At 28.4% G+C, this 13,148-nt stretch overlaps 2 long non-coding RNA genes across 2 annotated transcripts; both read left to right on the top strand.

Annotated features, from left to right (window-relative positions):
• The first annotated feature begins 9,241 nt into the window (after window positions 1–9,241).
• Window positions 9,242–10,280, top strand: LOC136079522 (uncharacterized). The gene is made up of 3 exons (XR_010637983.1): window positions 9,242–9,320; window positions 9,812–10,002; window positions 10,112–10,280. It is a non-coding gene; the product is annotated as an uncharacterized LOC136079522 (long non-coding RNA).
• A 400-nt stretch (window positions 10,281–10,680) lies between these two features.
• On the top strand, window positions 10,681–12,742 carry LOC136079521 (uncharacterized). The gene is made up of 3 exons (XR_010637982.1): window positions 10,681–10,741; window positions 11,734–11,812; window positions 12,521–12,742. It is a non-coding gene; the product is annotated as an uncharacterized LOC136079521 (long non-coding RNA).
• The last annotated feature ends 406 nt before the right edge of the window (window positions 12,743–13,148 follow it).

Genomic DNA, 13,148 nt, shown 5'->3' with positions numbered 1-13,148 from the left:
AGTAAGCAGAAATAAGTAAGGCAAGCATAGCATACTTTTTTGTATCCTCTTTTATCTAGATAAAATATAGTATAAAATAAAATATAGAATATATTAAATAGCATATAGAGTCAAAAGAATATAAAATATAGATTAATATAAAAGAATATATATTATAGAATAATATAACATTATTTTGCTAATTTGAATGATTAAAACTTGTTTAGTTTCTCTGTATTTGGTCTTGGTTCAAAAGCTTATCCAAATTTTTGTGCATTTGCAAATTCTATAAATAACCTACTAAAAACACTTGGTGGAGAAGAAATTTATCCATTTGTAGAAGGTGATGAACTTTGTGGACAAGAAGATGCATTTAAAACATGGTCACAGGGTTGTTTCAAGACAAATACCTATAAAAATTGATTAAAGTTGTTGAAGTTGAAAATTTATAAAGTTTTTAGTTCTTGGAAAGGTCCAAATATAAAACAAAAAATAAAAATATAATAATAATTTTTAATTAAACTATTTACATAAATTAGTGTTGACATTCAACATAGTAATATTGTTTTTTTATTTCTAAGGAAATTTTATTTCAAATTTTTTTATGGATATCAATATATTATAATAAACGCCAACAACAGATGTTTTCTTGCTAAATTGTAGATAATGATGACTCACCCACATTTACACACATAATAATCTAATTGTCTTGTATTTTTTACATAAATAATTTAATAAATTTTTTAAGGTAATTCAGTGATTTTCCAAATACTATTTTAGTGATAAAGTAATGCCACTGAATTCTTTGTCTTTTTAAAATGTTACTTAATCTTGTTACCATGTTAGTTGAAATTTTTTTTTAACATGTCAGGTCTGAGTCTTATGTTGCATCAGAATTTTATTCATAAATTGACTCTGAATCAGTTAAATTCTTTTGTTACGGTTGTTATATAAGAGATAAAGGACATGTTATATAAGAGATAAAGGACATATTGAATCTGTGGAGAACTTAGTAAAAAGAGTAAGGTTAGTAGAGATTAAGTTCAAAAAAATAAAGTTATCTAATTTCAAAAAGTTTTTTTTTTTAGTGAAGAAACATTAAACATTTTTATTTTAATGCGTTAAAATAAATTAAGTAATAAAAAAAATAAAATTTTAAGTTGTGTTTTTTGTTATTTGTTAAAGCACTTATTTTTAAAAAGTTGTATTTTTAATTATTAAATTGTTCTTTATATATCAAAAGCTTTCAGTAAGGTATGACTACTGGTTTCCTCCATAAGCTTGCTTCATATGTTGTATCTGACAAAGTTTCTTAGATTATTTTTTTATCATTTCTTTCTAACTTTTCATTATTTTTTTATTTATTTTCTTTCTTTTTATTATTTGTTTATTATCATTTTTTTATCATTTCTTTCTAACTGTTTCTAATTGAAAGCCTCTGTTTCATTTTTGTAAGGTTTTATCTCTTTCTTTTTTCAACAAATACAATCATGGCTGCTAATAATAATAAATATTATCATTGCTCACACAAACTATCATTTATTTTATTAATCAAAACTCAATTTTGCATGATATGTCATCTCGTTACTCATCATCTAGTTATCTTTGCTTATCAATGCTTTTTCTAATGTCTTCATGTTTTCCTCATGAAATATATATCTCATACATATATATACAGTTTTTAAGTTTTCAGTTGACCTTTTTCTTACTCTTTAACAGTATTCTTTGTTTTCTGGTAACTCCCAACTTAAATAGTGATTGTATTCAGCCTTGTAAATTAGTTCTTTTCAAGGAAAGAAAGTTCAGCTTGTAGAGTAGATATCAACTTCAATATATTAGTTTTTCTTGAAAGAAACTAATAGCAATATTAGTCTTTTACTTTTAGGTGTTTTAACAATGCTTACCTCAAAAATGCTGTTACATACAAAAACGCTGTTATTATTATTAACTACTTGAACGGTTTGAGGATTTTTGATTTGTTTCATAAACTCCCATTGCGCAGGTGGTAAATTCTTTAAAGAATTATTGTCAGTTACAGTCGTGTGACAATTTATTATAGCCACCTATGAATTTAGATCATTTTGGAAGTTTAATCTTATTTGTTTCATATAAAGAGTAAAAATTCATTATTGAAAGTTAATTTTTTGTTTAAAATAAAGTTTTAACTCATAAAATCAGAGCTTTTTTATTTGCTACTAGCAACACTGTTACTTTTAGCAGCCATTTTGTATGATGTCATCTTAATTATAATCTTTTTGCTGTACACTTGTTAAGTTTTAATTCGTTTATTAGGTTATCGCCAAAATATCTATTTAAATCAGTAAAAATATTGTTTCTTGAAAAGTTCGTTTTATTTTAAAATAAAATAATTGTATTTGATTTGATATTTTTAAAGTTATGAGTACCAAAGGAAATTCTTCACTGTAGTACTGAAATGTGATATCTTATTTTAGTTATGGTGGAAAAAAAGGACATGTTACCACAAAAAATGGCTGAAATCAGGGCACTTTTAATAAAAACTAATCTTTCTTAACTCTAAATTGCCAGAAAATATGGTATTTTGCGGGTTTCTGTACAAAATATACACAAAATAATGGCTAATATGGAGAAATTAATGCCAAAGAGGGTTGGTAAATGAGGAAAGAAGAGAATCCTAACACCACGCAGGAAAAGAATACTTTCCAAGATTGTTCTAGAAAATAGACAGGCCACCAACAATGAAATAACTAATAAGCTGGACCAATCAGTCAAAGTCAAAATGTCAAAGAGAGTGGTTCAATGTTGCCTAAATCATCTTAGTTCACGACGCCCTGCTAGGAAGTCTAAACTTAACAGATGATTCGATATTAAAATTAATTTAGATGTATTTAAAACATTCACTTTCTTAAACCAAACTTTTTATATTGACTTAACAATCCTTGTATAACATTTTAAGGTATGCTTTAGTGGCGAGAGTACTTTCCAAGTTTTAACAAAGAAGGCTCAATATGTAAAAAAAAAAAAAGGGGAAAAATACTTATTGGACTGCATCATTCAAACTGTTAAACACCCCATCTCTGTGATGATCTGGTCAGTGATATGTGGAAGGGGAATGGGAAGGCTCTACATTATAAAGGGAATAATGAATCAGTTACAATATAAGAAAGTCCTGGAACAAAAATTTTTTGCCACAATTTGCAGATTGGTTTAGTCCAGGTGAAAAAAAAACCTTCATGCAGGATGGGGCACCATGTCACATGGCTAAATCAGTTAAAAAATATCTATCAGAGCAAAATATTCCATTACTTGATTGGCCAGGAAACTCTCCTGACTTAAATCTTATAGGAAATGTTTGGTTGCTCCTAAAGAAGCAAATATCTTAATAAAAAATTACAAAAAAAGTGTATTTAATAGAAGGAATGATTCACCATTGGAGCCATAATAAAGAATTGAAGGAAATGGCTAAAAATGCATCAAAAGTATGCCAAATAGGGCTCTTACAATTATAGAAACAAAAGGAGGAATCACCAAATATTGATCTTGAATATATTTGTAGTAATATTTAGATGACAAAATTTATTAAAAATTTGTTAAATGTTTTTTATTTGTCAAAAAAAATACCCATTTCTTAAATAAAAATTACTTTAGAGTACATAAATCACAAAGAAGTATTAAAATAATACACTTTGAAACTTGAGAATGTAAAAAATTGTGGGTGACCATAATAAATTGTCACACGGCTGTATATTTAAATAGACTCCTTACTTTTGTTCCAATCATACCATTAAATATTATGTCAAATTCGACCATGTGCTTATGTTTTGTATTATTTGGTGGTCTGGGAATTTAAGTTCTTAAAAAGTACAATTTAGTTTTTCTTGTGCTATTTCTAAGTGGTTATAATTGGTGACAATTCATCTTGTAGCAGCTAGTATCTGTGTTGTTTTTGATTGAGATTTAGCAATGTCTTAAAGCTTTTGGTAGTAAATGACTAAAACACAGAGTTTCTGCATTTCATAAAAATTTTACCTATTTTATATGATAAAGTTGATTTTGTTCTGAATGAAAAATACTCCACTTTCATTGACAAGAAAACGAATTTTGCTCTGTAAGCTGTTCTTGGGAAATCTCTCTGCAATGATACTGAGTTCTTTTGCGATACTGGTATCAGTATTTGAACCAGAAAATGGCTTCATCACTTATATCTGGAGATATTAAATGTGAAGTAAAAATTAAGGAGCTCTGTTTATTATACTGACATGTGGACATGATTTCACAGATGCTCCTGTTGCTTGTGAATTAGTAGTGAGGAAGTTTGAAAGAAACTGGTGATTGTTCAAATAATTCTGTTATTTTACAAATTATTATTTTAAAAAAATTATTATTCAATTCAACAGTTTTTCATACACACATTTTATTCCAAGATTATAAATGCTTCTAATAGTGTGCATATTAAAGCTTCTATTGGTTGTCTGATGATGTTACAGTTTATGCATTTAACATTTTTATTCACTTTTTATTCTGAGATTAAAATTTTTTTTTAATTTGAATTTTTGAAAAAGCCTATCTAAAAGATAAGTTCTTAAAATGATTTTAAACATGTGTTTCTCTATTAAGGTGTTTAATAACACTGTAAATCAAAGTTATATGATACACAGTTTAACTATATTAAAATAAAAAAATTATCAAATATGTTTGGAGCTGAGTAACATAAAAACAGATTTGTATTTAGATTTTAAAAGAGATGTGGGTGCTGGATCCAGATTTTGGATCGGGTTATTCCATAGTTGTTATTTTTGCAATTAAAAGTTGAAACAGTATATACTGAATTTTGGGTTTTAGGTTTTTTCTCATCTTTGATTTAAATTATAACAAAATTGTTTTGTGTATAATTATTTTATTTGTAAATTTTCATGTTTATTAATAGGCAGCTTGTGAACAATTTTCAGTGAAGATCGAAAATCAACTAACAAGTGTTTCACAATTGCGCAGTGTACGTTATTGCGCCATATTTCCTCAAATGTTTATCATGAAGTCTCTGCATGAAGGTAAATGCGCTTTTTTATAATCTGTTCAATATATTTGTAAAAGTTTGATTTAAAGTAATATAATGTCATAAAGATAATGTCATAAAAAAAATGAAACTAACAAGTATACATGTGGTAGTGGTGTAGTGGTAGAGCGTTTGCTTCATAAGAGAGAGGTTCCAAGTTTGATTCCTACCATGTCCCTAGTAGTACTGCGCTCAACCTGTTTCTGCACTCAACCTTTTTCTGTTGTTTTGGGTTGTTTTGGGTATAATTTAAGTTTAAAGAGAACTTGACTCATTCATATATAAAGCATGGAATCCCATGCAATAAGCTATGCAGCTGTCTCAGTCACCCAAAATTGTAACTTAGGGCTCCTTATGTAGTTCTGACAATACATATTAAAAGCACTAAAAGAGCACCATTCATGTGCAACATGGCAACGTTAATACTCTGATATTTAAGGGGTCGTCCATAAAGTATGTATGCCAAAAATTTTAAAATTTGACCTCCCCCTCCCCCTGTTGCCAGACCTACTTTTAAGTACCCCCCATTGTTAAAAAGTATGCACGCTTTTGAAATACCCCTCCCCCCACCTTTTTTTTCAATAAAAAAGTTTTTGAAAAAAAACAAAAGATGGAGGGGGTACCTTAGATACTTTATGCTACCCCAAAGCCCTTGGTTTTGGCACTGGACCCAAATTTAAAAGACATATGTCTTCAAATATATATACAAATATTTATTTTAATAAAGTTAAATTACATTGTACATATGTGTTCGTTTTTTTTTTTTTTTTGTAATTCACCTCCCCAAGGCCAAGAAGGCCACTACAGATGAGGAGGCCACTTGTGGTTATAACCTTCTCCCAACTTTATAACTCCCAAACACGAACCTTGACCACACTACCACTATACCACTTCTGTTTGATAGAGGTTAAGATGTAAGAGGTTAATGCTACGAAATCCGGCAGCAGAGATCACAGATCATGTCCTAGTCAATTCATAACTTATTTTTTGTTTGTTTTAATGATGAATGAAATAAATGAACTATACTAAATAAATGAACTATACTTAGAACTATACTTAGAATCAAAAAAAATGAACTATACTTAGGGCGGACGTTTTTTTTAGGTACCCCTCTTAAGTAAGTTTGAATAAAATGAGTCTTACGCAAGATCATTAATATTGAAAACAAAGCCTAAAACCCAGTGCCGAGGGTAGGCTACCATACCCCTTGATTGGGGAGGGGAGACCTAGCAAGTTTAGGAGTCCTTTTACAAATTTAAGGAGCTTTTTATTTTAGCAATACCTAGCGGTAAAATTTGGAAGATGTATGTGTGTGCATAGATGCATATGTGTGCATAGATGCATGTGTGTGCATAGAGGGAAACTATACCCTCAACTCTCCTATACCATACATTTTTTTATGTTGGTAAACTAGGATCTTTAGTCAGAATTTTAACTTTTTTATTGATTAGCTGGTTAATTGCGATAAGTAAGAAAAACGAAGTACATACTTTGAAATTGAACCCAGGAAAAAGAGACTCTACTCATAAATTTTTGCTTGTTTCTCCTTGATAGTGCATAGCCAATATCAAGGAGGCACAAGCAAAAATATATGAGTAGAGTCAAAGAGATCCAGATTTCATTATCATAGGCAGGCAACAATGGAACACAGACTTACATCTATGCCAGCTATTAGATAAAGAAGGTGTGCAAGGCTGGTCAACAGATTTATTCTACTTACCCCTAAAGTCTTTGCCAAGGAGGCCTTCTACAAAACAGTAGCTGGATGCAGTCAACATCTAGCCAAGATAAGTAATTTTATCGAGACACTATCTCTAGCATTTAATCAACAAAGAACCCAGGAGTAATTTAGCTGGGTGCAGTTAACTTCTACTCAAGATAAAGTATTTTTATCAAGACACCATATGTAGCCTTTATTCCTCCTAGCCTTTGTCTAAAAAAGCAAACTCTACAAAGTAGCAGGGTGATTTTGATGATCCTAATTCTGACCTGACCTGGAGTAATTAAAAGAAGTTACCTTCTGTAAGCAGTACTTTAAAAAATTGAACAAGTTGTTTTTGAAATGCATTAAGAAAAGTTACATCTAATAGAATATTAGAATATGAGATGAGCATAAGTTTTATAGTTGGAGTGTCTACTTAATAACTGAATTCACACTATATCAGAGATAGTAACTTACAAGTGAATGAACACTGCGCCAGAGGTTTAGACAGAACACACACATACATACAGTCCCTGGCCACATTATTATGGTCGCCTCAGTTTTTTCACATATTTTGTATTCAAAGTTATTTTAAAGTAATTTTAAGGTGAGTATATTGTAATTACTAACTCATTATACAATACTGACATCTATCGAATAAAATAGAAAAAAAAAATTATTTATAATCATGACCAACGTGAAGTCAAGTCAGCAATATGAATTTTTTCAATTTTAAAAAGAATGTGGTTGATCTGTCACATACATATTTTTTATATTTTAATAGTTTTTTCAAGTGAAAAGTATGTTTTATTATTATATAAGTAAATTTTGTTTATTGAGGGATTGGAGCTTGGGAACAAAAAACTCTAATTTCTTGGGCCCACTCAGCTCTTAACATGGGAGCAATAAGTTGATAAAATATTTTCTTTACTATTTTTAAGTTTATATTCATCAACAAATTTCAAATTTTATGCAATTATCTCTTATTTTTCGAAAATGATGACCATATAAAGTTAAAACCCCCTCAGTTTATGGGGGCTGTAAACTTTGCAGGGTCATAAAAACTGAAAGTTATGGTGTGGTTAGTTACCAGTGGTAGAGGCACAGGAAGTTACCACTAATAACTGACCACACCAACTAAAGTTATGGTGTGGTCAGTTATCAGTGGTAGAGGCACAGGAAGACTATATATTGTCAATGGGATGATGAACCAAATACAATATCGAGAGGTTTTAGAGCTGACTTATCCCCCAAATACAAGAATGGTTTCCAAATGACTATACATTTATGTTTATGCATAATACTGCTCCAAACCATAAAGCTAAAAGCATCACAAACTTTCTTAAAAAAATATCCCTGTTTTAGACTGGCTAGACTCCGTTTGTGGAACATTCTCAAAAAGAAAATCTGTTTTGTGGTTTCAACAAATAAAAGGGATTTGATTGAAAAATTAGTCTATAATTGGCACCAAAATAAAAAATTAAGACAGCAGCAATAAACTGTTTTAAAAGTCAGACTGAATAGCTATCAAAGTTATTTTGTTGAAAGGAGGAATGACCAAATATTAATATTTTTTTATGACTTAAAATCGAAAAGAGCAATTGTTTATTAAAATTGTGTGTAAATTGATTTTGAAATATTATTTTATTATTAAGGAAACATGTTTTATCAATGAAATATAACTAATAATGTAATTGTCCTTTTTTTATACTTTTTACTAACCCTTGAAGTTGAAAACACACTAAAATTGCAGGTGATCATAGTATTATGGCCAGGGGCTGTAAATAGTAAATTACAACTAACACAGTAACAAAGACAGCTTTAATTATATAAAACAAAAAACCATATAAAAGGCACAAAAAAAAATCACTAACAGATATATGATTGTATTGAAGACAGAAAGTACACTTCTTCAAGCCTTTCCTTATAAAGCAAATTCTACAAAGCTACAGGACAATTAAGCAGGTTATTCAGTATTACATAATATTATTTAATATTACATAGCATTTTGTTATTTTTTATATATTACTGATATTTTACAACAGGTATGTTTTAAGTAACAAGTTATGTTTTAGTTTATGAAATACAAATATTTTTTATCTTAGGTTTTCAAACACAAAAACAAAAACACAATCTTTGTCAGTAGAAGTTAAAAAATTACACACACACACAGGGTTGGTTTGAGTAGGTATGGAGTGTTGGACAGGAGGAGGATGGGTTCCTTACTGACTTAAAAATGCAGGTTCCTTACTGACTTTTGCTGACTGAAAAGTCCTATAATTCTCCAATTTACTGATTAGAGATCAATAATCCAAGTCCCATTTCGCAGACTGAATCTAAAAAAAAGTTCTAACTTGCTGATTGAAAGTACATAAAGGTCCCAATTTGTTGACTAATGGTATAAAATTTAATTAAATGGGTGGTGGGGGTGTCACCACCTTTACCCTTGGCGCCGGTCTTGTACATGCGTATTTTATTTTTTATTTGCTTAAATCAAATAATTTAAGTTTAGCTGAAACATTTTTTAGAACTTTAGCTTTTCCATCAAAAAAACATTGAAGAATGTCGAATAGTTTCTGTTAGCAATTTGCAAACTGAAGAATCAAAGTAATTTTTTATGTATTTAATAATTTTTCATTTATTTTTCTTTTATTTATTAGGTTGTAAAATTAATAGAAATACCTAAACTAAATTTGCATTTTTTAAAATCTTTTTTCTAGAAATAATAATGCCTTGACATATTAAAACTTTTTTATCAAATTGATCTCATATGAGCAACTTTACTGAATCTCTCATTAGTTTGGCTAAGAGATTTGCATGAACCCCTAGTTATCTCATTCTTTTTACTAATAAAACATATGTATTTGTGTGGTATTCCACCCATACTTTTTTCTATTGTTCTATTTTTTTAGAACAATGTAAATAATATAAATTACTAGTATACATGGTTGTTTGTCTTCTGTTTGATCCTCTGACGTAGTGTTTTACTTTCTGCAATAAACTCAAAATGTTTTTGTTTGACAGGAATAAAATAGCATAAAATTTAATACTGTATATATCGTATACAAAATTAATATTAAGTTAATTAATTTAAACAGTGATGTTACAAATTTGGTGCGTATTGGTAAGTTATCTACAAAGGAGCTGTTATACAGGCCAGGTGATCACATAGGAGTTTACGCATGTAACTGCATAGAAATGGTTGAGAGATTAATTAGTCGTGTGGCTAACAATAAACTTACGTTATTAACAGTAGTAGACATAGTCTTGGACAAAGAAATTTCATATGGTATTTAATATTATTTATTTATTTTTTTAAGTTTGAAAGTTTTTATTAACATTTTTATTATTTTAAATGACAAAATATTTTATTTTCATTATTTATATAAATTTATCAGATGAAGAAGTCAAGAACCAACTGCAAACAAGATTGCTTTTTCCTAACACCCTAGGTAGAATTTTTGGATGGTATCTTGATATAACAACTCCACCTACTATGAAGCTACTTGGCATATTTGCAAGTAAATGTAAAAATGTAAATGAAAAAGAGATGCTAATGAAACTTGCTACGGTAAATTGGTTTCTTTACAATTTTTTATTTATTTTAGATTTAGTGGTTAAATTGTTTATTTACCTTTAGGTTAATTGTTTGTTTACCTTTAGGTTAATTGTTTGTTTACCTTTAGGTTAATTGTATGTTTACTTTAGGTTAGTAGCAAATATGAAAGTTGGAAGCAATCTTCATATTGTACCATTATAGATGTTCTTGAGGAGTTTTCATCTGTTGATATTGATTTTTTACTATTAGCAACAGAGCTGCCTTTTCTTAAGCCTGTAATTTATATTTTACTTTCTGTTTTTAATATTTCATTTACAAATTATTAATATATAACTTATATAAGTATATTCATATATTATTATCAATATTTGTTTCAATATTTAGAGATATTATTCTGTATCTTTATCACCAGACCTTTGTCCAGACCAAATTTATATATTAGTTGCACTGTTGACTTATTCTATCAATAGTAAGACAATATTTGATGTTAAATCTAAAAAATCAAATTTTAAAATTTTTTTTTCTATTTTTGGAGAAATTTGTTCTGAAACTATGTTCAAAGTTTTACTTGCCACAGTTACAATTTTTTTTGCTTCTTATGGGATATTATCTACACATTTCTTTGCAGTTGTACAAAAGTGACATTGGCTGCAAATAACAGCTGATAAAAAAATCATTACCTAGCATGTTCATTAAATTTCTTTTTTATTGATAGTGATCCTCATCTGGTTTCATTAAGCCAACATGACATGTCTTAAATGTGTAAGCAATGACTTTGTTGTTAGTAGCAAATATGATGCAATTGAATATTTAATTTTGAGTAAGATATGAGAAAATTAAATTTTGACCATTAAAAAAAAAAAGATTATTGATTTTGAAATTTCCTAATATAAAATAGTTTATTATACTGATGAGAGCTTATTATTTATGCTATACTCATTTTTTCTTTTTTAACAATATGTATCTATTTTTAACAGTATCCATTTTTATTTAATTTTTTTAAATTTTATATATATTTTGCTTGATGCTCTTTTACAAGATTTTTTCAATTTTATTTTTATTTTAATATTTAATTCATAATTTCATAATTTTGAAACTGTTTCATACTTTTATTTCAATTAATTCTTTCATTTTTATTTCATAGTTCATTCTTTCATTTTTATTTAATACTTTCTTCGTAATTAATTTGTAATAATGCATGTAACTTGTAATTAAATTTTTTAATAACTTGTAATTAAATTTGTAATAAAAACAACATAACTTATATATTTTACTTCATTTATGTATTGAGTTTCATTTATTTTGGTTTTAAAAAAAATAAAAACTGTAGCTTTCTTGAATTTAATAGCCCCTCTGCCCACCCTCCAACCCCATCAATCTTCATCCATCCATCTTCCATCTTTGTCCATCTTCCACAGTCTTCTAAGCTTGAATATCATTGTGTGATAAATATATTATTAGATGTTGTTCACAATGGTGTGTGCTCATCATGGTTGCATTCAAGAAAATCTGAAGACAAAATTTACTGCTTTGTCAGGAAGTAATAATTTTCCATTTTATTTATCATTAAAATTGAATTTTCTTTTCTTTCAATTTTTATTTTATAAATAAAATATAAACATCAAAATAAAAATATTAGATTCACCCTGAAACTGTTACACCTAATTTTCCAGACATATAAGTTTACATTTTTACCTTAAATATAATTTTAAACATAAATTCATAAAATATGTTACAGATTTTTTTTATTTTATTGGCATTTACCACATGCACAAGGAAGAATTTTTTTTGTATGTGTGTGCTTGAGATAACTTCCTGACATTTTTCAAGTTTCAAACATTGTATACTAGTACCGATTGAAGATGCTTTTTTACAAAAACAAAAATACTCAATAGATTTTCCCCTTTCCTAGACCCCATTTCTAGTGGGTAAGAGGGAAACAATAGTTTTTAAAAAGTTTTTGCGCATTTTTAAATCAAAATTTATTATTAAAATTAAAGTTTTATCTAAAAATGTTTTGGCTTTTTAAGGTGATTATGTAAAGTTTACTTTTCATGAATTGGGGAGGAAGTTTAAATTGCAAATACTTAGCTCAGAAAAAATTAAATAATTGATAATACACCTCTAAATCTACTCATAAAGTCTATACAATGTTTCTATAGAAGGATTATTTCAGTCCTTTTAGATGAGGTTGAATAACTCCCCCTCCATTTGCCCTACCATCTTAAACTACTATTTTTTATTTTAGGGCTCCTGCTTTTAATTTTCCATTATCCTCATCTGCCCCCATAATAATGGTGGGAACTGGATCAGGTATTGCACCGTTTCGATCTTTCTGGCAACAAAGATTATTTGATATGTTACATCAGAGTGAGGTAAAGTTTGGTAAAATGTTTTTATTCTTTGGCTGTCGAAACAACTTTGATAATATTTATGGCAGAGAGCTGGAAGAAGCAAAATGTCAAGGAGCTTTAACTGAAGTGTTCATAGGATGTTCTAGATTACCTGGAAAGCCAAAGGAATCTTTTTGAATCTTGTATGTTGTTACATATTTTCTTCACCAAACAAAGGATCTTTACTTGCCAATAGTCTTAATAATAAGTCATTTTTGATTGAATAGAACAGGCAGCATGAACATAATCTCTCCTTTATGATAGCTTGGGGCTTGCAGTGGCTGGTGTATTTGAATCTTTTTCTTTCATTTTCTTCTGATCATTATTACAATAATATTGATGTTCTTTTATTGATCAATTTTCAGAGTTTTTTTTTCTTTACTTCTCTGATTATCTTTTACCACTAATCTCTCATTTAAACCATATATTCATTCTTTTTCAAAATTTGAGTTTGCTACGTTTGTTTTCATTATGCTTTCTATT

Source organism: Hydra vulgaris, chromosome 04 (genome assembly GCF_038396675.1).
Source record: "Hydra vulgaris chromosome 04, alternate assembly HydraT2T_AEP".
NCBI classification, from domain to species: domain Eukaryota; kingdom Metazoa; phylum Cnidaria; class Hydrozoa; order Anthoathecata; family Hydridae; genus Hydra; species Hydra vulgaris.
This window is presented reverse-complemented; position numbering and strand designations above follow the sequence as displayed.